Source organism: Rhinatrema bivittatum, chromosome 2 (genome assembly GCF_901001135.1).
Source record: "Rhinatrema bivittatum chromosome 2, aRhiBiv1.1, whole genome shotgun sequence".
NCBI lineage: Eukaryota > Metazoa > Chordata > Amphibia > Gymnophiona > Rhinatrematidae > Rhinatrema > Rhinatrema bivittatum.
The window spans coordinates 222,763,637-222,787,972 of NC_042616.1; positions in this window are offsets into that span (position 1 = coordinate 222,763,637).

The following is a 24,336-nucleotide window of genomic DNA, read 5'->3' on the forward strand; positions in this document are numbered from 1 at the left end:
CAGTCACAGGTACAGAAAGGATCTGCGATAAATGAATAATATTGTTTACTTGGGAGTCAGAATTATGACTCCAGGAAATAAAATGTTTGGCATATAAATGCTTTAATTTTCAAAGTGGTTTTACTGAGCTTTACTGTCTGTAAATGTAAATGGGCTTATAAATCAACCAAACCAGAACTGGCTGGAACTGATGCACTTTCTTGCCAAGTTCCTCTTTTAATGAAAAAATGTGCACACTATTATTATTTGTAAGACTGGTGCAGCAACTCAATGCCTTGATCACCAATAGGCTGGGTTTTTCCGTTTCATTTTATTTGATAACCTCTGTTATCTAGAAGTTTCATTTGAATGACATTCATTTGTTTTTATATATATATAAAACAGTTTATACAGTTATGTATAGATGATCTTATCTGCTTTGATAGACATACAGATTAAAGCACAGGCAGGCCAATGCAATACCGTGTGCTGCCTGCAGCGCACAGCTCAACACGTGATTGGAAGTGCCTTTTGGATGCGCATCCATAACCCCTGATGCAAAATGAGGGTTAGCGTATCCAAAACGCACGTCCAATCGTACGCGTAGGTAATAGTGCTCATGACATGTAAATGCATGGTGATGAGGCTATTATCTATTCCCCTCAATGCCAAAAAAAAAAAAGTGCACCTGATGCACACATTTTTACTCCCCAAAATTAACGCTTGCCCTGAGCAGGCATTGATTTTGGAGGAGCCCAAAAAGCGTACAGAAAAGCAGTATTGTCTGCTTAATATCATGATGATATTGAGTTGGAGGAATAAAAAATTAGAAATGTCCCAAAAAAACCTTTTTTTAAAAAGGGTGCCAGCGGTTAGGTTAGGAAAAGGGACACTTTAAAATTGAGCGTCCGTTTTCCTAACTGGCTGACAGCCACCTCACCCGGGCACCTGCTAGAGGTGTGTAATTTCCCCTAGTGCCTCCTTTTTACCACAGCACCTGATTTAAATATTAAATCGGGCACCCAGGAAGGGTGCACATTAAGGGATCATGAGTACCCCTTTAACGCATGCCGATATTGCATCGGCCTGCGGGTTGTGAAATTGAAGACCCTATTTGAAATATCCTGTCCACCACTGTTAACTTTGTGCAAGCAAGCAGTTCAATTACATGCCCTGTGCTCAAACTCCAGGGTAAGCTCTGAGGGGCAGGAACATTGTAAGTGTGTGCTTTATGTCATACAGGATTGAATATGATGGCACTATATAAATAGATCTTATCAGTTGTTTGCTTTAAACTACATATTGACATTATCACAGCAATTTTGGTCAAATGCAAAACCATGGTTAAAGAAACATCAGAATCATATTTCATGCATAGCACAATGTTCAAGCACTGTTCAGAAATAAACTAGATAAATCCAACCTAAATAAAACCTACAGACTTTAAAGTTTGATTCACCCATATTGGAAACTTTAAGTATGGTTGGTTGTATGATATTTGTCAGCTTCAGTGACTGCAAATATTTCTGTCTCACCTGCAAAATAAACTTGCTGAGTGGTGGGGAAGTGGGATCTCAGAAATTGTATGCAGGTGGGGTTTATATGGAATTTTAGGATAGTCCAAGTTAGCAGACATAGAATACATTCATTTTCTTATTTCAGTCTTTCCTCTAATCATTATCCTTTCTCCGATATGTTTTTCTTTTACCTGCCCTCCTTGCATAAGGGAGAGGAGCAGCAGATGCATTGACTACAATGTCAGCATTACCCTCCTTCTCTTCCCCCACTACATGGCCCAGCAATCCCTTTCCCCTCCTTCCCAGTGCCAGTGCAAGGATATCCAGCCACCCTAGGCGTGATCTCTCTTTCTCTCTCTCTCCCCGACCTTCCAAATCAGTGATCTCACCTACCTCTGCATCACACCGTGCAACTCCTCCCCTTTTCAAACATGGGATCCTCATGTCAACCTATGGCACCTTGCCTCATTCCGGTGCTCTAGGCAGCCACCTAGTCCACCTATGTCCCGCTGGCCCTGGTCCTTCCCCTGTATCCCCCTCTCCCCCCTTCACCCTGTGCCCTGAATCCTCTTATCCGGCCTGTACAAGGCCATGGGGGCTGGATGAGATACACCCCAGGATACTGAGAGAGCTCAGAGATGTGTTGGCAGGTCCACTGAATGATCTGTTCAATAGATCCCTGGAAATGGGAATGGTGCCATGGGACTGGAAAAGAGTGGTCGTAATCCCACTTCAAAAGAGTGGTACAGAGAGGAGGCCGGAAACTGTAGGCTGGTTAGCCTCACCTCAGTGGTGGGAAAATTAATGGAGGAATGGATAGTGAACTACCTACAATCCAGTGGGTTACTGGATGCAAGGCAGCATGGATTCACCAGATTTAGGTCCTGTCAGACAAATCTGATTGATTTTTTTGATTGGGTGACTAGAGAATTGGATCAAGGAAGAGTGCTTGATGTGATCTACTTGAATTTCAGCAAAGCTTTTGATTTGTGTCACATAGGAGACTTGTGAATAAAATGAGAAGGTTGGGAGTGAGCGCCAAGGTGGTAGTTTGGATTACAAACTAGTTGACTGTAGGAGACTGTTATGACCGTGGGTCGCAAAAACGGCTGCGACCACTGTTACTTACATCATGTGCTGCCGCCCTCTCTTCTTTGGGTGAACTCGCGGCTGTGGCTAGCCGTTCCCAACGCATGTCACCCTGTCCAGGGACTCCTCATGGAGGCAGGGACGCTGCTGACCTCTATGTCTCCTCCGGGCCTTCCTAGGCGCACACGCGTGCTACTCAGCCCACCTTTAAGGACGCTAGGGCGGGAACCTCAGGGGTGTCGCTTCCTGATGACATCAGGAAGCGACACCCCGGGCACTACCCGGGCCTGGCTCTAATTGACTTGGCAATGAGTTCCCTCATTGCTGATTCCTGCTGCAGTCTCCTCGGACCTGTGGTTCTCGTCTCCTGTACTTCCTGGTGTGAGACACTCACCCGCTCCTTGGGGGCTCGCTCCTGTCTCTGGCTTCCTGCTCCTCGGGAGGACCCTGCTCCTCTGAAGCCCTGCCTGCCGGCTTCCCCGCTCCTCGGGGTTGTTCCTGGAACTACACTGCTTCTTGGAGACTCAGCGTTAGTGTACCCTGCTCCGCGGGCCATTGCCTTTCTACTTCAGTGACTGTACCACAATCCCCCCTCCTCGGGGCAAAGCCTTGTGTACTTCAGTGACTGTTCCGCGCTACCCCGCTCCTTGGGGCAGCGCCTTGTGTACTTCAGTGACAGTGCCGCGCTTCCCCGCTCCTCGGGGCAGCGCCCTGATTCACTTCAGAGACTGTACTCACTTCCTCGCTCCTCGGGGTAGTGCATACGTGCATTGCCAGAGACTCCATTGGACTTCCCCGCTCCTCGGGTAAGTCTACGTCATTTCTCCTGTGCCGGCTCACCATGTGGCTCCGCCCCTCGGGGTTGTTCCCTATTCACGCCTCCATACTCTGCCTCGCACCCCCCGCTTCTCGGGGCCTGCTCTGCGCTCCACCACAGTGAGTTCCTGCTCCGGCACTTGCACCCACATCCCAGCCTCTCTCTCTCCGTACTCTCTGGGCTGTGTCATCTGCTGCTACAGACCTCGCCTCCCGATGGTGAGGCCCAGTCGGGCTCCTCCCCGTGGGCGGTACCAACCTCGGGGAGGAGCCTCTCACCTCGGGCCAAGGGCCCACTAACGCACGGATCCTAACAGAGACCGAGTGAAATGGTAAATGGAACCTACTCTGAAAGAGAACCATATCAAGTGGAGTGCCGTAGAGATCAGTGTTGGGACTTGTTCTGTTCAATATCTTTGTGAGTGACATTGCGGAAGGGATAGAAGGTAAAATTTGCCTATTTGCGGATGATGCTAAGATCTGCAATAAAGTGGACATGCCTGAAGGAGTAGAGAGAATGAAAAGTGATTTAAGAAAGCTGGAAGAGTAATCAAAGATTTTGCAGCAGTGATTCAATGCCAAGAAGTGCAGAGTCATGCTATCTGGGGTACGGTAATCCAAAAGAGCCGTTTGTGATAGGGGATGTAAGACTAATGTGCATGGACCAGGAGAGAGATCTCGGGGTAATAGTGTTTGGAGATCTGAAGATGGCAAAACAAAGTGACAAGGCAATAGCTAAAGTCAGAAGAATGCTGGGCTGCATAGAGAGGAATAACCAGTAAGAAAAAGGAGATGATAAAGCCCTTGTACAGGTCCTTGGTGAGGCCTTATTTGGAGTACGGTGTTCAGTTCTGGAGTCTGTATCTGAAGGGGGATAAAGACAGGATGGGAGTTGGTCCAGAGAAGAGTGACCAAAATGGTATGGGGTCTATATCAGAAGACCTATGAGGAGAGGCTGAAGGATCTGAATATGTATACCCTGGAGGAGAGGAGGTTCAGGGGAGATATGATACAGACCTTCAGATACCTGAAAAGTTTTAATAATGTACAATTGTCAAACCTTTTCCATTGGAAAGAAATCATTATACTAGGGGTCATGAAATGAAACTTCAGGGAGGACGACTCAGAACCAATGTCAGGAAATATTTCTTCATGGAGAGGTTTGTGAATGAATGCCTGTAATGCCCTTCTGGAGGAGGTGAGGAAGACGAAAACAGTGAAAGAATTCAAAGGGGCATGAGATAAACACTGTGGATCCCTAAAAACTAGAGGATGGAAATAAAGAAAAGAGTGCATGGGGGTAACTTGCTGTTGTGACGGTTACTACCCTTAACCAATAAGTCTGCATACTGTCAATGCAATTCCATCAGTGCTTTCTGCTTCAACAGCAGGGGAAAAGGGGAATGTAATTCAGAGAGTAACCAAAGAGGGCCCTGATTTTTATGGTTTGGGAAACTGATAAGAATGGGGGCAACCTGCACGGTGTGGCAGATGCTACAATAAGCTTGCTGGGCCGACTGGATGGACCATTTGATCCTTTTTTGCCCTCATTTCTATGTTTCTATTTATTTATAAATTTCTGTATCGCTTATCATTTCTAAGCAATTAACAAAGGCACATTCATAAATTAATTAATGTATATACTCGTGTATAAGTCAATCTTATGTATAAGTCGAGAGTATTTTTTGGGCCCCAAAATCAAGATTTATCTGTCACCCGTGGATAAGTCGAGAGTAAAACCTAGGGGGCTTATGAAATGGTGAAATCATACTAAGAAACAAACCATTAACTTAAGAAAATTGCCTTAAAGCAGAATAAAGTGTCTCATAAGAAACATAATTTAAAAACTTAAGACAATGTCCCTGCTGAATGAATTCTTGCCTTCCTCCCCCATGGCTGTCCCCATTGTTTGAATCCTTCTATTTTATTCAAATCCTTCCAAGTCTAATTCTTCATCGTCGGAATGTCCGAATAAATTATGGAACTGTTCTTTGGTGATGCCATCAGTGTAAATGTTATCTTCACTGTCTCCATCTGTTGAATCATCATCCAATACTGATTTGTCTTTGTCATCTTCTGATCCATTCATAGCATTGCTAATGCTGCATTTCAGGAATGACTTCTTGACCATTTCTGGTGGAATTGACTCCCAGGAATCCTTCACCCATTTCGCTACCAAATCAATGTCTGGTTTCATCAGGTTCCCTCCTTTAGTTAACTTTGCTTGACCAGAACACATCCATTGTTGCCACATATGCCGCAATTCATCCTTGAACGGCTTGTTGAGACAGAGATCTAACAGCTGGAATCACTGCTAACGTGATCGCCATTTCCTTTGCATTGTCCTTCACATCCTCTGTTATATGTGCGCGAACATATCCCACAGCATTAGTGACAGTCGTTTCTGAGCCCTGTCCCTGGTCGCCTACCCCACACATTGCACAGCCACCAATTTGTTCCCTCTTCATCCAGCTAGCCTTTAGGATGAACCTGAACAGCTATGCCTGCTGGAAATTTTAGGTTTTTTGGCATCATTTTCCTCTTGAAAATTACCACCGGATGCAGTTTTGTGCCATCTGACAGGCAAGACAGGCCCACCATGAAATGGGTCTTTTCATGACCGGTTGTTTTTACAAGTACGGTCTTCTCATCAACCCCAGCTACAGTGGGATTTCAGGCATATCAAATGTCATCGGCGTTTCATCCATATTACCAATGTTATTCATATCGAAATGATTCTTTATTCTCTGCTGAATAATGAATTTGTCGAACGGACAGATCTTTTCATCAAGCTCTTTAGGCAGTTTCTGTGAAATCTTCGTGCGCTGACGAAGGCACAATCCATATCGGTTCATGAACCGCGAACATCAACCAGACGATGCTGTGAATTCTTTCAGACCTTCAGTTGCTAATTATTTTTCTTCTTTTGCTATTTGAAGGGCACAAATCCCAATGCTCAAGCGAATCACAATGTAGCCATTCTGTCTGCATTCCATTACGCAGCCATTCAAATCCTTTTCCATTCCTTCAAAAGGCACAATTTTGAAACGTAAGGCTTTCTTTGACGTTGGCATTTCAAGCAGCTTTTCTTCATTTTTTTTAGCCAATCTCTGACGAGTTTTTCACTAATGTCAAATTCTCTTACAGCTCCACTGTTATTGGCTTCCTTTGCATGTTCTATAACCTTCAGTTTCAGCGATGCGGTGTAAGATGCTCTCTTTTTCTTCTCAATGCTCATTTTCCTGAGGGTAAGATGTCATTATTCTAATGGCTGGCCCTGCTGTCTGAATCTTTCCCTCCCTTCCTCATGCCTGAATCCTTCCCACCCTTCCCCATGGCTGGCCCTGCTGTCTGAATCTTCTCCTTCTTCCCCCATGGCTGCCCCTCCTGTTTGAATCCTTCCCACTCCCAATTCCTTAACTCATCCACTGCTATCTGGATAACGCAGGCACTTGCTCAGGAACGTCCTTCCTCCTCCCCTGCGGTCTCCCAGTATAGCAGTAGGACAGCTTTTCCCCCACAATTCCTCCGGAGCCATCGCTGCTGCTATGAGGATGACGAGGAACTTGCAGTCCCTCAGCCACATCCTCCTTCCTCCCCTGTGGGGTCCCAGTGGCGTGCTTTGAACCACGTGGCTCTAAGCGCACCAATCAGACCCCGGCTTGGGAGGGGGGGAGGATGTGCCTGCACAACTGCAAGAGCCGTCATACTGACACTATGGATAAGAAGGCTGCAATGTTAAGGACCGTTTTTGAAGGTAACATTTTTTTACTTATATGCGAGTAAGAACATAAGAACATGCCATACTGGGTCAGGCCAAAGGTCCATCATGCCCAGTATCCTGTTTCCAACAGTGGCCAATTCAAGTCACAAGTAACTGGCAAGTACCCAAACATTAGATAAATCACAAGATACTATTGCTTATTAATTACCGTAATAGCAGTTTATGGATTTTTCCTCTAGGAACTAATCCAAACCTTTTTAAAACCCAGTTACACTAACTGCTGTATGTTACGGTTGGACAATAGCCAGCTGTGGTGAACACAAACTCAGGATAGGGAGAACAGGAGTCACAGCAGAGTCTCTGATAATGGCTGGAAGGAGTCTGGTGCAGGCTGGAAAGAGTCCCTGGAGCTGGGTGCTGGCTGGAGGGAGTCTCTGGAACTGGATAGCAGAGTCTCTGATAATGGCTAGACAGGAGTCTCTGGTGATGGGAGCTGGCTGGAAGGAGTCTCTGGAACAAGGTGCGTGAGGGTAAGGGTGAGCTTCGGGAACCACTGGAACAGCATGGGGGTATGCGTGGTTATGAGTGCAGGTAAGCGTGGTCTGAACACCGGAACTGAGTGCAGGTATGGGTGGAATCAGGATAGCATGCAGGTAAGTGTGGGACTGAATGTAGGTAAGTGTGAGCTGGAATGAGAGAAAACCAGGGAGAGCAGGACAAACAATGACTGGACTAGACAAACCAAGACAAGACTTACACTGAACAGAAAACACAAAAGCCCAAAGGCAGCAAAGCAAGGAAGCAGGGGGAAATAGGATGGCAACAGGTAAGGAATCAGGAACCGGGGGAACAACGAAGCAGGCAAGGCAGAAGACTACAGGACAAGAAGAGCAAGGGCCCAAGGCCACGGAGCAAGACAGGTAGCGAGAAGCCCGGAAGCGCACAGAGAGTAACAGGAGGCTAGAGCAGGAAGCCCAAGGGAACTCGATGCCGAAGCACCGTGGCATGGGCTAGGCGGGGTTAAATAGGGAGTTCAGGACATGGAGGAGATAGTTTGGACAGACTGGGCCAGCCAAGAGAGCGTGCTCATGAGGGGCCTCTGGTGGTGATGAGGCTGCACAGCAGCCATAGTCATAACACTGTAACCACATCCTCTGGCAATGAATTCCAGAGCTTAACTATGCACTGCATGAAAAAGAAGTTTCCTCGATTTGTTTTAAATGAGCTACTTTCTAACTTCATGGAGTGCTCCCTGGTCCTTCTTGTTATTGCTCACCCCGCCAGGAGGGCGGAGTTAGCAATCTATTAGGTTCCAGCTCCTCTAGAAGGAGGAGTTAGCAAACTGTTGTGGCTCAACCTGCCAGGAGGGTGGAGTTAGCAGTCTGTATCGACCAGCTCCTCCGAGGGGAGGAGTTGGCAGTCTGATACGGCTAACCCCGCCAGGAGGGCAGAGTTGGCAACCTGGTATGTGCTGGTTCCTGTAGAATGAAAGAGCTAGCACTCTGTTATAATTCTGCTTTGGAGTTGAGTAATCTGAGACAGATCCGCTAGGGAGTTAGCACTTAATATAATCTCTGTACTGAAGTAGCAATCTGTTATGGATCTGTTCCCTTGAAGAAGGAGTAAAAGTGATGATACTCTGTAGGCAGAAATAGTGAACTAATGTGGGTTGGCTCCCACAGAGTGGTAGATGATATAATACCGCTCTATTAGTGTAAGGAATGAACACTTAGTAGAAATGGTGAATCCCTGGGCCGATGGCAGATGACAACGCCCCCAAGAGGAGATCCTGAGAGGAACCACCGGCAAGGCTGGAGTACTGAGACAAACACAGATAGTTCTTTATTAGACTGGAAGTAGAACCACCAGAGGTGGCAGTAGTGAGCAGATGTGCTCGGCAGGGCTGAAGTCCTTCAGATACTGGAATAGCGATCTCTGAGTTGCTGAGCTGTAGAGAGAGACTATAGGTAGTGAGTAGACATGGTATGCCTGATACATAACCAGTAGTGGAAGATACACTCTCAATGGTAGAGGTCTGTAAGGTCCTCCTTTACAACAGAGAGTCTTCAGTATTCAGGATACAAAGCCACAGGCGAGTACTGGTTCTTGTAAGCAGTCTGAAATAGTAACTCACAATAACTGTGTATGAGATGGCTTCTGGAATAGAAGAGAGTTGAGGAGAGTTGAGGAACATAGGCCCTCGTGGAGCGAGTACTGGTTCCAATCTGCAATCTGTAATAGCAATCCATAAGATGTATGTGATATCTTCTGAGAAAGAAGAGAGTTTGTGAAGGGTTTTAGGAACATGGGCCCTTGTGGAGCGAGTACCGGTTCCTATCTGCAATCTGCAATAACTCACGATCTCTGTACCTGCGATAACGTCTTAGACAGAAAGAAGTCTTTGGGATTAGGAGCGTAGGCCCTCGTGGAGTGAGTACCGGTTCCTATCTGAATAGATCTCACAGTGTTCACGTCTGCGATCGCTTCCAGGCAATAGGAGTCTTTTGAGTCTTCAGGAACGTAGGCCCTCGTGGAGTGAGTACTGGATCCCGTCCTGTATCTGAAATCAAGAAGAAAGAGAGCAGGGCCCCCGAGGAGCAGGTACCCCTAGGTAAGTTTGTAGAGGCAGAGCAGCGGAGAAAGATTCCTCCTTGCTAACTCGATTCGTAGTTGCAAGCAAAGACCTTTTATGTTGGAAGCAGATGATGTCACTATGGGAGGACGCCCCCTAGGTTCGCGCCCTTGCTGGTACAAGTCTAGAGGCGCACGCGCGCGCCTTTACATCATCAGGAAAATGGTGGATACGTAGCGTCAAGCCAGCCCGGGGACTCTGGGACACAGAGTCAGAGAGAAGCCGTGGCAGCATCTGTCCGTCAGAGCCGAAGGGAGTCGCCACAAAGGTAGAGAGGGTGGAGCGAGGGTGAGAATAGGCACGAATGCAACACTTCTATTATCTGAGAGAGTAAATAACCAATTTATATTAACTTGTTCAAGTCCTTTGAACAAGTCCTTTGAACAAGTTGTTCAAGTCCTTTGTAGACTTTTCAAGTCCTTTGTAGACTTCTATCATATCCCCCCTCAGTCTTCAAACTGAACAGCCCTAACTTCTTTAGCCTTTCCTCATAAGGCAGCCATTTCATGCCCCTTATCATTTTGGTCACCCTTAAGAACATAAGAACATAAGAAATTGCCATGCTGGGTCAGAACAAGGGTCAATCAAGCCCAGCATCCTGTTTCCAAGAGAGGCCAAACCAGGCCACAAGAACCTGGCAATTACCCAAACACCAAGAAGATCCCATGCTACTGATGCAATTAACAGCAGTGGCTATTCCCTAAGTAAACTTGATTAATAGCCGTTAGTGGACTTCTCCTCCAAAAACTTATCCAAACCTTTTTTGAACCCAACTACACTAACTGCACTAACCACATCCTCTGGCAACAAATTCCAGAGCTTTATTGTGCGTTGAGTGAAAAAGAATTTTCTCCGATTAGTCTTAAATGTGCTACTTGCTAACTTAATGGAATGCCCCCTAGTCCTTCTATTATTCGAAAGTGTAAGTTAAGGCGGGGCATGTTAGTCTTGCGCCACCGTGGGTAACAGGAGATGAGCGTTCGGAAAGCGGGAGGAGTATTGCAAGGGGGGAGGGATTAGTGAGAGCCTGGAGGCGGCACCCAATGGCAGGGGAGCATTTTGAAATGCTCCTTTGGGATTGGATGCTGCCATAAATGTTCACCGTTGAGCCAAGGTTCGCACCTCAGACGGCCCGGGCAGGCTGAGACAGCGCGGCATTTCTGTTTCCCTCCCTTCCTCCCTAGGGTGCTATATATGTATAATTATATGCAGTGTTTAATATGTTGGTTTTGAATTTTGTTGCAGAAGGTGGCGGTAAACCTGAGCCCAATGTTGTTAAATATTGTTTATTTACTGTAAAGGGGCATTCGGGGGGGGGGGGGGGGAATCTCATGTAGTTTGGGGGCTGCTACACGAGATGGCCTATGAGCAAGAGGGGGGCTGACTCTCAAGGCCGTGTGCTTACCTTCGCTGGGACGAGGCGAGGTAAGACGAGACATTGGACAATGATTAGCCCTACCACTGGGGGCGTGGAGGGGGCTAGGGGTCTTTTGGAGGGGTGGGGCTTATGGGTGTCATTTGGATCATTGTTAAAAGTTTACGGCTTGGGTTCGAGTTATAAATAAACTGCGGCCTTTAATAACCCAAGAATAAAGTGTACTGTCATTTGTGAAGGGTGGGGGTTGGTTACCAGGGTATGTGGTAAGAGTGTCTCAGATCTCTATGCTAATAACCGATTCACATCTACTCGTTCAAGACCTCTCATGATTTTAAACACCTCTATCATATCCCCTCTCAGCCATCTCTTCTCCAAGCTGAACAGCCCTAACCTCTTCAGCCTTTCCTCACAGGGGAGCTGTTCCATCCCCTCCCTTCTCTGCACTTTCTCCAGTGCAGCTATATCCTTTTTGAGATGTGGTGACCAGAATTGCACACAGTATTCAAGGTAACAAAAAAAATCATAAATAAAAAATAAACAACCAAACAAATACAATGCAAATAAACATAAAAACATAAAACATAAATTCTAATGTCCGACTAGCTCTTTATTATTGCTAGAGAATTGTGACCTACTAAAGGCTATCTGTTAAATATATGTGCTGAAAGTCTGCTCAAATAGGAATGCCTTTACCATTTTTCTAAAGGTTGTTAATTCCACTTTGGTCTTTATTTGTACCGGAAGAGCGTTCCAGAGGGTTGGTCCCTAAGTGTAAAACGGGCATTTTCTTGACTCATTTAGGTGAACTTGCTTGAATGAAGGGATATCTAAAAGCAATTGAGAAGCTGAATACAAGGTTCACACTAGGCAATATACCATAGTTTTAAAGCTGCATTTATGTAATGTGGGGTAATGCTTTTGATTCCTTTAAACACTAGTGTTAGTATCTTAAATATTATTCTTGAAGAAATGGGTAACCAATTATGTTTAACCAGATAAGGTATGATGTGGTGAAAAGTTGGAATTTGCTCAATAATTCTTAAAACTGAATTCTGAATACATTGCAGGGCTCACAAGATGTTTTGAGGTAGGCCTAAGAAGAGCGAGTTACAGTAATCCACTGCTGACATCACAAGGGAATGAATGACTGTTTTCAAGTCATTCATTCTAGGAACTTATCCAAACCTTTTTTAAATGCAGCTATACTAATAGCTTTCACTACATTCTCTGGCAATGAATCCAGAGCTTAATTAAGCATTGAAAAAAAATGTTTTCTTTTTTTTTTTTTTTTACTCAGTGCATAATTAAGCCCTAAGTCTTCCTATTTCTTTCTTTACCCCCTGCCCCCAGTACTTTGCTGGCATGCCCCTCTCACTCTCACCTGCCCCTGGTCCAGCAGATGGCGTCCCTTCCCCCCCAACCCCTGCCCAAAAGCAGCAGCCCCCTCCCACAGCCCCCTCTGCTCTCCATCTTTCTGTTTCTCCTCAGACTGTAATGCTGTATAGGGATGTGTAGGGGAGAAAAATTCGTTTTCATTTTCAGATGGTTTATTTCCATGAATTTAAATTTGTGGACTGTTTGATTTTTTTCATTTGTGAGAAAAAAATAAAACAATAAAAAAACAAAAAACATCCAAAACACAAAAACGAGGCTCCTGGGGCATCTCGCCTGCCTGGCCAGAAAAATGCTGAGGCCAGGATCCCTCCTGGCTCCAACTTACCCAGTCCGTGGGGATTTGCTAGTGAAACCTAAGCCCAGGCCAAAGCTTCGGACTTGAGTATGCTGAGGGAGCCGTATGTCGCTACAACCTCAGCCTATGCAAGGCCGACACCACAGACAGATCCAGGCCTGAAGCCTGGCCTCAGTCTAGACCGGAGCCCGGACCCAGACCAGATGCTGCAATCTGACCTGGAGGCCAAGTCCCAAAGCCGGGGCCTCAGTCTAGCCTGGCGTTTGAGCCCAGGCCCGATGCTGTGACCCAGCCAGGAGGCCAGATTCCGATGCCAGGGCCTAGGCCTGAGCCCAGACCCAGGCCTGATGCTGTGACTTGGCCCAGAGGCCGGAATCTGATGTGGGGCCTAGACCAGAGTCTGGATCCAGGCCCAACACCATGACCAGGCCCAACTCCATGACCTGGCCTGGAGGCCAGGTCCCAAAGCCTGGGTTTCAGCCCAGAGTAAGGCTTTAGGCCTCAGAGTACCTCTTCTTCATCTTCTTTCTTCAGTGCTTTAAAGCCAATTAATGCTATCTGCTGGGGTCATGCCAGAGTTAATTAACTCCTGTACATTCACCCCAGCGGAAGGTGCCGTTTTGATGTACAGCATTGTACGGCATTCCTGTTCATCAAAATGGTGTTGTCTGACAGGACCTTCTCATGGTGAATCCATGTTGCCTCAGGTCCAGCAACCTACTGGATTGTAGCTAGTTCACTATCTTTTCCTTCAGCAGAGTCTCCATTAATTTTCCCAACACTGAGGTGAAGCTAACTGGCCTGCTATCACTTGTGTGAAGTGGAACCACAACCACTGTTCTCCAGTCTTGCGGCACCACTTCTGTTTTCAGGGTTCTATTAAAGTCTTTCAGCGTGCCCGCCAGCACATCTCTGAGATCCCTTAATATCCTGGGATGTACCTTATCTGGCCCCATGTCCTTCTCCACTTTCAGTTTTTCTTGCACTTCCCATATATTCTTGTTACATTTGGGGGTCTGCAGGCTGCTGCCTCAGACTGCCGTGCTCACCTCCTGGCTGGTCCAGACAAGTTCCCCAAAACGTGGCAGGATACTGTCAGCACACGTGGCAGGACACTGTCGGTTTCGGAGCAATATGCCTCTCCCTAGGCATGTGCATGCGATGACGTTGAATCTCTTAAAAAAGGTGTGGCAGGAAAGTCCCCTCAACCCCTAGTGATGAATCAACAGCCCTGCCTTATATAAATGCGGCTCCCCAAGCACAACTCACCTCAGCAACAGGTCTAGCTACAATTTGTAGTGTGTGTTGCTTTCCAATGTCTTGTCTTCATTCCAGCCTTGTCTTCAGTGCTTCATCCAACTTGTCTTCAGCCTCGTCTTCAGTTCTTCGTCCAGCTTTTCTCCAGCCTTGTCTTCAGTTCTTTGCCCACCTTATCTTCAGCCTCCATCCTCGTTGCCTGCTTGTTCTTGCCCTTACCTGCCTGTCTCTGCCTATCCATCTCTTCTCTCTTCCCTCAGATACCCAGCCCTGACCATTGCCTGCACCTTGGATACTCCTGACCACTGTCTGCCTCGACCATTGACTGCACCTCGGATGCGCCTGACCATTATCTGCCCATGACCCTAGCTAACCCCAGACCTTCCCTTCTGTCTACAACAGAGACCTTACCTAAGTCCTGCTAGCCCCTGCATCCAAAGGCTCAACCCGAGGGGAACGAGGGTTGGTATTGGCGAAGGCCCTGATTAGTCTTTGCTGTGCATGAGGGCACCTGCTGACGGAAAGGACCTGCAGAGCTCCTCCCTGCAGGTGGTACCAACCTTGCCTTGGCCCAAGGGTCCACAGATACAACAATTCTATTCTGTAAATTGAGTTTTTTCTACCCCACCCCCATCTACGGTCTTGTTTAAAAGTAATATTCCTTCTGCAGGGTCTTCTTTAGTGAACATGGAACTGAAGTGTTTGCTTAATATTTCTGTTCTTTCTTCTCCTCTCTACATATTGTTCCATTTCACCTTTCAATTTCGCCTTATCACTTATACGTGTTCCATTATATCTCTTGTAATATACTGGCCAAGGAGTTTGTTGAAACTGATGAGGGTCACTCCAGCTTCACATAGAATACAAAGCTAGCCAAGATTAAGCTGATGATTTTGCAGCTACTCAAATCGGCTAGTAGTAGGGCCTTGTGGCTTATCTGCAGTGCATGCAGCATGGTTCACTAGGGTGCTTCACCCTTTTGACCCATGTTGGAGCAGCATCAAGCAGGCTATCATGATTTAGCTACTTTAATGCACCTACATCTGGCTTCACCTCAGCTTAGGACAAAATGGAGAGGCAGCTCAGTCATTGCACTTTCTTTGAAAGTCTGGCATTATGTGTGCAAGGTTTTGGATGTTCAAAGGGCTGAGGGGTCTTCCATGGTTTTAATGTTTATTTTATTTATTTTAAGACTTTGATTACCTGCTATCTCCCATTGATCGAGGCAGGTTACAAATAAAAACATCCATAAAATAATATATTTATAAAGCACAAATCCATGACTAAAGCATCATATTACAAGTGCAAGACATATAAATAATATAATACCATGAATGCTGGAGTGGAGTACTTATTGCAACAAACCGGAAGACAAATAAGAGACGCATTTCTCTTATCTGAAGGTCTCTCTGAAAAGAGGCATCTTCAATTTTTTTTTTAATTGTATCAAGTAACTAGTTAGCTATAGACCTTCGTGGAAGTGAGTTCCACAAGGTAGGTCCTGCTACCAAAGAAGCCCAGTCATGCGTTTCAGTTAGGTGGGCAAGTATAGGTGATGGCATTTCAAATAGGCCATTAGCAGTGGAGTGGAGAGAGCAGGTTGGTTTATAAATTATCCAAACTGAAGTAATCCAGGGAGTCTCTGGATTATTGATTAATTTATGCACCAGAATCAGAGCTTTATATTTAACTCTTCATTAGATGGATAACCAATGGTGGGCGTAGAGGAAGGATGAGATGTGCTCAAGCATGGGAGTCCCAGCAAGGATGTGTGCAGCTGGGTTTGCATCAGCTGCAGCACCCTCAAGACTCTGGCCAACAAACCAAGAAACAGTTACAGTAATCAATCAATGAAAATATCAGTACTCGTAGGACAGATTGAAAATCATCTAGATTTAATTAATGGTTTCAACCTCGCAGCATCCTTAATTTCAAGAAAGTAGCTGAGACTTCATCTCTGACATGAGCGTGCATAAAGAATGAAGCATCTACAGTAACTCCCTAGTTTCTAGCCTGCATTTTGATGGGGAATGGAAAAAAATCCCAGAATCCCTTGTGGTGTTATGCCTTAAGAAGACCTGGGTTAAAAGCCTGAACCAGGCTCCTTAAGGTAGAATGAGGGTGTTGTCAGTACATTTCATTACAAGGTAATAATTTTGAACTTCTTTGTTTAGCCTGAATTGTAACTGAATTACTTTTGGATATAAGGGCAGTTGGAGTACAAACTGCCTTAGCTGGGATTATCTCCAATTTGGTAATAGTAGGAACCAGGATATAGGAATTGTTCAATGTAAGGCATTCCCTGGGTTGTAATTTGCTAGTTCTTTCCTCCATAACGATCTGCTGCACTGAGATGCTCTGTTCTGAGGTTGAGATTTTTCTGCAACAGAAATAACATGGACTGGTGCAGCAATAAACTGGGTTATGATTTAATTCATTTCTGGCTGGCCTTGGAATCTCTGCACAACCAATTTAATGCCCTCAGGATTTGGGGTTAGTAGTTTAGGATCATTTTTACTGCATTACAGCCCAAACAGGTATCAGTGAATGAAGCGTTTTTAAACTTGCCCTAATTACACACTCACATCTCAGGGTTAGGGAAATGACAACAGTAACACTTTGAGAAAGGGGGTGGGTTCTGAGTTTGGCAACTAGGGCATACCCGATAAAGGGCAGCATCAGGGATGGTTTAGGTACTGAGGCTGGGGAACATTCACTAGTAACAACTAGTGGAGGTAATTTCTTCCTGGACCCACCAGACTTGCCAGTCTCCATATTTGCAGGGTCTGCTATGCCAGGGCAGAGTTCTGTGGCTTGGAAGCTGATTTGAAATCATCACAGCTAAGACACATCTTACCTTCCACTGGGTTCAAAACTCTGCACATCTCCACCTGGCAGGATTGATGAAAAGACACCTGACACATTCAAGAATTGATGGTAGATTTGAGTACTGGCATTTCTCACAGATCCAGTGGATATTATTTATTTATTTTTATTTTTTTTTATATATATACCGACATTTGATCTCAATCGAGATATCACACCGCTTTACATTCAGGTACTGTAGGTATTTCTTTATCCGCAGAGGGCTTACAATCTAAGTTTTTGTACCTGAGGCAATGGAGGATAAAGTGACTTGCCCAAGGTCACAATCCAGAGTGGTCTGTATGGCTTCTTCATTCTGTCACAGTCAGGCAAGCTAGGATAAGAACATAAGAACATAAGAAAATGCCATACTGGGTCAGACCAAGGATCCATCAAGCCCAGCATCCTGTTTCCAACAGCGGCCAATCCAGACCATAAGAACCTGGCGCCGAGCCGCGCAGCCTGCCTCCGTCCCTCCGAGGCCGCTCCAATTTCGGAGCGGCCTCGGAGAGACCTTTCCTTCGCCCTCTCTTCCCCTATCTAACCCACACCCCCCCCGGCCCTATCTAAACCCCCCCTTACCTTTGTCGGCAAAGTTACGCCTGCTTTCAGCAGGCGTAACTTTGCGCGCATCGGCCGGCTGCCCCACTCCGTGGTCCGGTCCCGGGGGCTGTTCCGGAGGCCGCGGCCATGCCCACGGAATGCCCCCGGGCCGAAACCACGCCCATGTCGCCGCCCCGAAATGCCGCGCCCCGCCCCCTAAACGCCACGTCATCCCGCCACGCCCCCGCCACACCCCTAACAGGAAGCCCCGGAACTTACGCGCGTCCTGGGGCTCTGCGCGCGCCGGTGGCCTATGCAAAATAGGCCACCGGCGCGCACAGGGGTTTTAAAATCCACCCCTAAGTGAACTTAATAGCAGGTAATGGACTTCTCCTCCAAGAACTTATCCAATCCTTTTTTAAACACAGCTATACTAACTGCACTAACCACATCCTCTGGCAACAAATTCCAGAGTTTACTTGTGCATTGAGTAAAAAAGAACTTTCTCCGATTAGTTTTAAATGTGCCCCATGCTAACTTCATGGAGTGCCCCCTAGTCTTTCTACTATCCGAAAGAATAAATAACAGATTCACATCTACCCATTCTAGACCTCTCATGATTTTAAACATCTCTATCATATCCCCCCTCAGCCGTCTCTTCTCCAAGCTGAAAAGTCCTAACCTCTTTAGTCTTTCCTCATAGGGGAGCTGTTCCATTCCCCTTATCATTTTGGTAGCCCTTCTCTGTACCTTCTCCATCGCAATTATATCTTTTTTGAGATGCGACGACCAGAATTGTACACAGTATTCAAGGTGCGGTCTCACCATGGAGCGATACAGAGGCATTATGTCATTTTCCGTTTTATTCACCATTCCCTTTCTAATAATTCCCAACATTCTGTTTGCTTTTTTGACTGCCGCAGCACACTGAACCAAAGATTTCAATGTATTATTCACTATGACACCTAGATCTCTTTCTTGGGTTTTAGCACCTAATATGAAACCCAACATTGTATAATTATAGCATGGGTTATTTTTCCCTATATGCATCACCTTGCACTTATCCACATTAAATTTCATCTGCCATTTGGATGCCCAATTTTCCAGTCTCACAAGGTCTTCCTGCAATTTATAACAATCTGCTTGTGATTTAACTACTCTGAACAATTTTGTGTCATCTGCAAATTTGATTATCTCACTCGTCGTATTTCCAGATCATTTATAAATATATTGAAAAGTAAGGGTCCCAATTCAGATCCCTGAGGCACTCCACTGTCCACTCCCTTCCACTGAGAAAATTGTCCATTTAATCCTACTCTCTGTTTCCTGTCTTTTAGCCAGTTTGCAATCAACGAAAGGACATCGCCACCTATCCCATGACTTTTTACTTTTCCTAGAAGCCTCTCATGAGGAACTTTATCAAACGCCTTCTGAAAATCCAAGTATACTACATCTTCCGGTTCACCTTTATCCACATGTTTATTAACTCCTTCAAAAAAGTGAAGCAGATTTATGAGGCAAGACTTGCCCTGGGTAAAGCCATGCTGACTTTGTTCTATTAAACCATGTGTTTCTATATGTTTTGTGATTTTGATGTTTAGAACACTTTCCACTATTTGTCCTGGCACTGAAGTCAGGCTAAACGGTCTGTAGTTTCCCAGATCACCCCTGGAGCCCTTTTTAAATATTGGGGTTACATTTGCTATCCTCCAGTCTTCAGGTACAATGGATGATTTTAATGATAGGTTACAAATTTTTACTAATAGGTCAGGGATTACCCCTACAGAGGCAGGGCCAGACTCTGGGGCAAGGCTGGACTGGTCTTCTGCCTCACCAGTTGCACCCTCCACAGGTTGATCACTTGAGTTCTGGTGGCCAGCAGGACTAAGCTGGAACATGGCACAGGCTGGGACCTGGAACACAGCACAGGATGGGCTGGAGCACAGCTGGTAGTGAGGGCTAGTAGAGGTTGGAGCTGGATACAGGCAGGGCTGGAGGCAAGACTGGTACTGAGGGCAGGCAGAAGCTAAATACAGGTAGAGCTGAAGACAGGCAAACAAGGGCTTGAAGAAAGAGAAAGGCCTGGACTGGAAACAGGGACCGGACTGGGTAGGACAAGACCAGACAGGACAAAATAGGACTAGACAAGGATTGGACAAGGACAAGACAGGACTGGACATGGACAGGATTAGAACAAGCATCAATAAACAAGAAGACCCAAATGGCACAAGGCTGACCTAGGCAAACCTAGAAAGCCTGAAGGAGTCAAAGGAAGCACAGGGAGGCCCAGGAGACCACTGAACAAGGCAGGGATAAGGCTGCAGAGCAAGGCAGGGAGGCCTGGAAGACCACATTGTGTGGCAGGAAGCCAAGGTAGGCCACAGGGCAAGGCAGGAAAGCAAGGCAAGGAAGGCCAGGTCAAGGAGCCAAGGTGACAATGAAGAGGCAAGGAGTGTATGGAGAGGCTGGGCTAAATAGGCCTGGAATTGCCACATTATGAGGTCATTAGGTAGGTGGCTAGAGAGACTGTGAGCGAGGCTTCCTGATGGTCTCTGCTGGCGGGGGGGGGGGGGGGGGCTATATAGCAGGCATAATCATGACATTGACAGAAGACAAACAAAATGTCAACAATTGAAATGTTAATGGCCAGGATGAAGTCACAGGAAAGAAAAACTGAATATGAAGAAAGGCTAAAGAGGTTAGGACTCTGCAGTTTGGAGAAGAGACAGCTGAGTGGAAATATGATAGAGGACGATGAAATAATGAGTGGACTAGAATGAGTAAACGATAATCAGTTGTTTACTCTTTTGAAACGTAAAAAAGACCAGGGGATACACAAAGAAGATACTAGGAAATACATTTAAAACTAATAAGAGAAATATTTTTTTACTCAATGCATAATTAAGCTCTGGAATTTGTTGCCAGAGGATGTGATAAAAGCTATTAGTGTAGCTGAGTTAAAAAAAGGTTTGGACAAGTTCCTGGAGGCAAAATCCTTTAATCGTTATTAAGGTAGAGTTGCAGACATCCACTGCTTATTCTTGGTATGAACAGCTTGAAATCTATCTACCCCTTGGGATCCTGCCAGGTTCTTGTGACCTGGATTGGCCACTGTTGGAAACAGGATGCTGGGCTTGATGGACCCTTGGTCTGACCCAGTACGGCATGTTCTTATGTTCTTATCACCTGCATGCTCGGCCATCCTTTCCCACTCCCCCCCCCACCGCCCGACCTATCCCTGTCCCCTCTCCCCCCCTGCCACCCTACTTTCCCTTTGCCACCCGGCCGCCACCAAACCTCGTAGGTATGCCTCTTAACCCCAGTACACCTCCAGTATACCCTTTAAATAAGCTATACCCTAGGGAATACCGTCGCCCATTTAATTTGGCCGGTTTTTTCAATGCTCCCTTAGTGCTACTTAAGTTAATGGTACCTGTACATATTTTCAACTGTACATAGTTCCCTCTATTTTATTCTATTCTATTTTATTTTGTTTTTTACTTCATCTATCTATCTGCCTCTTCCCATTCCCCCCCTTCCCCTCCCTCCCTCCCCTTGTCCCGACTCCTCTGCCTATCCTCCCCTACCTCTCCTTCCCCTATCCTCCCTTATTTTATTACTCCCTTGGTTCATTGTATTATTGTTATTGTTATTGCTATTAATGTTATATTGTTTTATTGTATTTCCCGCCTGAGTTCATTGTAAACCGGCATGATGTGCTTCACGAATGTCGGTAAATAAAAGTTAATAAATAAAATAAATAAATATATGCATCTCCCAGGGTGGCTAACAATTTACAAAGTGGGATTAAATAAATGTTGTAGAGTGCTGCAGATGATGTTGAGCCCTTTGGTACACCCGTGTTAATCTGCTGGCAAGATGAAAAGTTGTTTCCGATCCTCATTCACTATGAATGATTATTAGGAAAAGAAGTGAACCAGACCTTAATCTCCCTTGTCTTGTAAGGCATAGCAAATCCCAGGCCTGGCTCACCTTCACAGTTCATTTCCTATGCTCGTACATCCACTCTGCAGAGTGTCTTTGGCTAAAATCCCATGCTGATTACCTACTACGGTAACCCTTCAGAGGCTCGTGAGGGTTAACTAGAATTACAAGTGAAAAATACATGAAATTATAAAACAGAGGTGGAAGGCCATAGTAAATTATAATGAGAGGTGAAAAACCTTCAGCAAGGCATAAAAATGTCTCAACTCTGAAGTGTATCCAATCACTATGACATCTTAGTCTAAATTTTAGATTGTGTGTTCATGTATATTCCATAAATATAGTTGCCGTAGCTGCGATTTTATGTAAGAATATAGTCACCATTTCATTATTCAGAGTGTACAAAACCTGATCTATGAGCTAGATAATATGGAGTTCTAATTCATGGGCAGCTGGGTTAATAGCCACGTAAATTGAATAACTAATTAAGCTTTGTAGTCACCATCATAGGAAATTGTGGAAGTTAGAGATGTTAGAATAGAGGATGAAGAGATGGTGAGAAGACACTTGTATTACATGAAGCGGTAAAAAAGCAGATTCTCTGACTGTATTTGTATCTTATCTATTGCAGTGAAGCTGGATATTAGCTGGACCAGCATACACATTAATATATACTAAGCACAGCTGGGTAACTAATAACATTCCTTACTTACTGGAAAATGGATTTTGGTAATAGGGAACCAGATGCTGTCTCACTCACACATATGATATATATATATGTGTGTGACTGCATGGGTGCCTGCCTAGGGTCTGTGTGTGTGAGAATGAATGTGTGCATGCCTGGGGGATGGCAGGGAGTGGTGTGAAAAATGAATAGGAGCCTGCCTGGGGGTCAATTTCTGTGTGTATGTGAGGGAGCCAGTGAGTGTGAGAGCATGAGTGTGTATGAGAAAATCCAAGGGAGTAAGAGTTTGTGTGTGGAGGGGGAGAGAGTGTCTTAGAGCCTGAGAGTGTGTCAGTGTCAATGAGAGCGAGAGGTTATGGTGGATATAAGAGCATGAATGTGTATGTATGTGACAGTGTATGTGTGAGAGAGAATGGACATGTGAGTATGTGTGAGAGAGAGAGGATAACCTCCTAATCCTCGACAATATCAGGATGAATGGAAATCAAGAGCTCCCACAGAAGGGGACAGCAGGGACTTTTTAAAATCCTTATTAATTTTAATTATTGAATATTATTTGATGTCTGCTCTTTTTTAAATATTTTATTGGTGTTATATACAAATTTTTGAAAATTTCCCTGAATTAAATTACTGGAGGTTCTATTCATCAGCAGTTTTGAAATATATATTTTTAGTATGATTTTCCTATTGTGATGTTTTATAGTTCTTAATTTTATTGTTTGATGATTTATGAGGAATGATGGTATTTTCTGTTTTTCCATTGCTGCATTACATACAATCTAACTTGTTGTGATTTCCAGTTCAGTTTGTCTGTGCATTTCTGTGTATATTTTATGGTCCCTTTATTCTGTATTTGGTGACTCACCAAATTGTATGTGTAATTGGGTATCCATGGGCCAGTATGGAGAAAAATCCCCCGGGCCACTATTTTCCCACAATCCGCCCCTGGAAAAAAAAATATATAAATAGAAGCTCCTGGGCACCCCCTACAGCCCGGCATCTAGGGCTTATGACCTCTCCTTGCTACACCACTGCTGTTATCCTCCCTGCCACCTTGGGTTTATCTTCTATTCCTCTCTTTCTTTATCTGCACACATCTGAAACTTTACTAAACTGGTAATTTCTTTCTGTATAATAATATCTTCAAATCCATCTTTTCCTTTCTGAACACATCTCCAAGACTCTTAGTCACTCTCACATCACCTCTCACTTAAACTACTACAACTTCCTTCTTAGAGATCTCACTCTGAACCATCTATGTTCACTACATTCTATCCAAAATTCAGCTGTATGAATTATCTTCCTCCAGTGCTATTGCAACCAAGTAACCCCTCTTATCAAATTACTATATTGGCTCCCCATCTGCTTTTACATACAATTCATTCTTCTCTTATTCACCTGCAAATGCCTTCACTCTGCAGCTCATTACTCTCCTCTTGTATCTCTCCCTACACCCGTCCTTATGACTTGAATTCATCAGACAATTTGCTGCTATTTTCTCCTCCACTGCCCACTCCTGATGCTATACTTTCTACCTTATTGTACTGTATGTGTGTAACAGAGTTCCTGAGTTAATATAACAAGTCCCCCTATGACCATATTCAAGTCTTGCCTTATCTTTTTGAGATTCTTTTAGTGTAAATCTTGAAATCTGTCTGTTTCTGATCATAAGATAGGAGTTGGCAACTTCAGTCCTTGAGTGCCACAAACAGGTCTCTTTTCGGGTTATCTACAATGAATATGCATGAAATATATTTGCATAAATTGGAAGCAGTGCATGCATATTCATTGTGGATATCCTGATAACCAGACCTGTTTATGGCATTCCAGGACCAGAGTTGACTACCCCATCCTAACATTTTAAATTTTAACCATGTTTACTATAATAAATACATTTATCAAAACCTCGTATTTGTCCTGTCTGTGTGTCTTGAATGGATTGTAAGCTCCATAGAACAGGTACTTTGTCTTATGAGGACAATTTTCAAAGCCATGTACTTGGGTAACTAGTGATTTACATGCATAATTTGACTGTCTGAAAACTACTTCCTTCTTTGATGGCGTGCTGCCAGTGTTCTGACCCTAGGAACAGGAGCAGGCTGGACACAGATGAAGCAGGCTTGAGCAAGGACAAATTCGGGAGTCTTTTGCCTGCACCAGTCACTTTCCCCGTGGGTTCAGTCCTCAGGTGCTGGTGGCCAGCAGGATCAGGAACT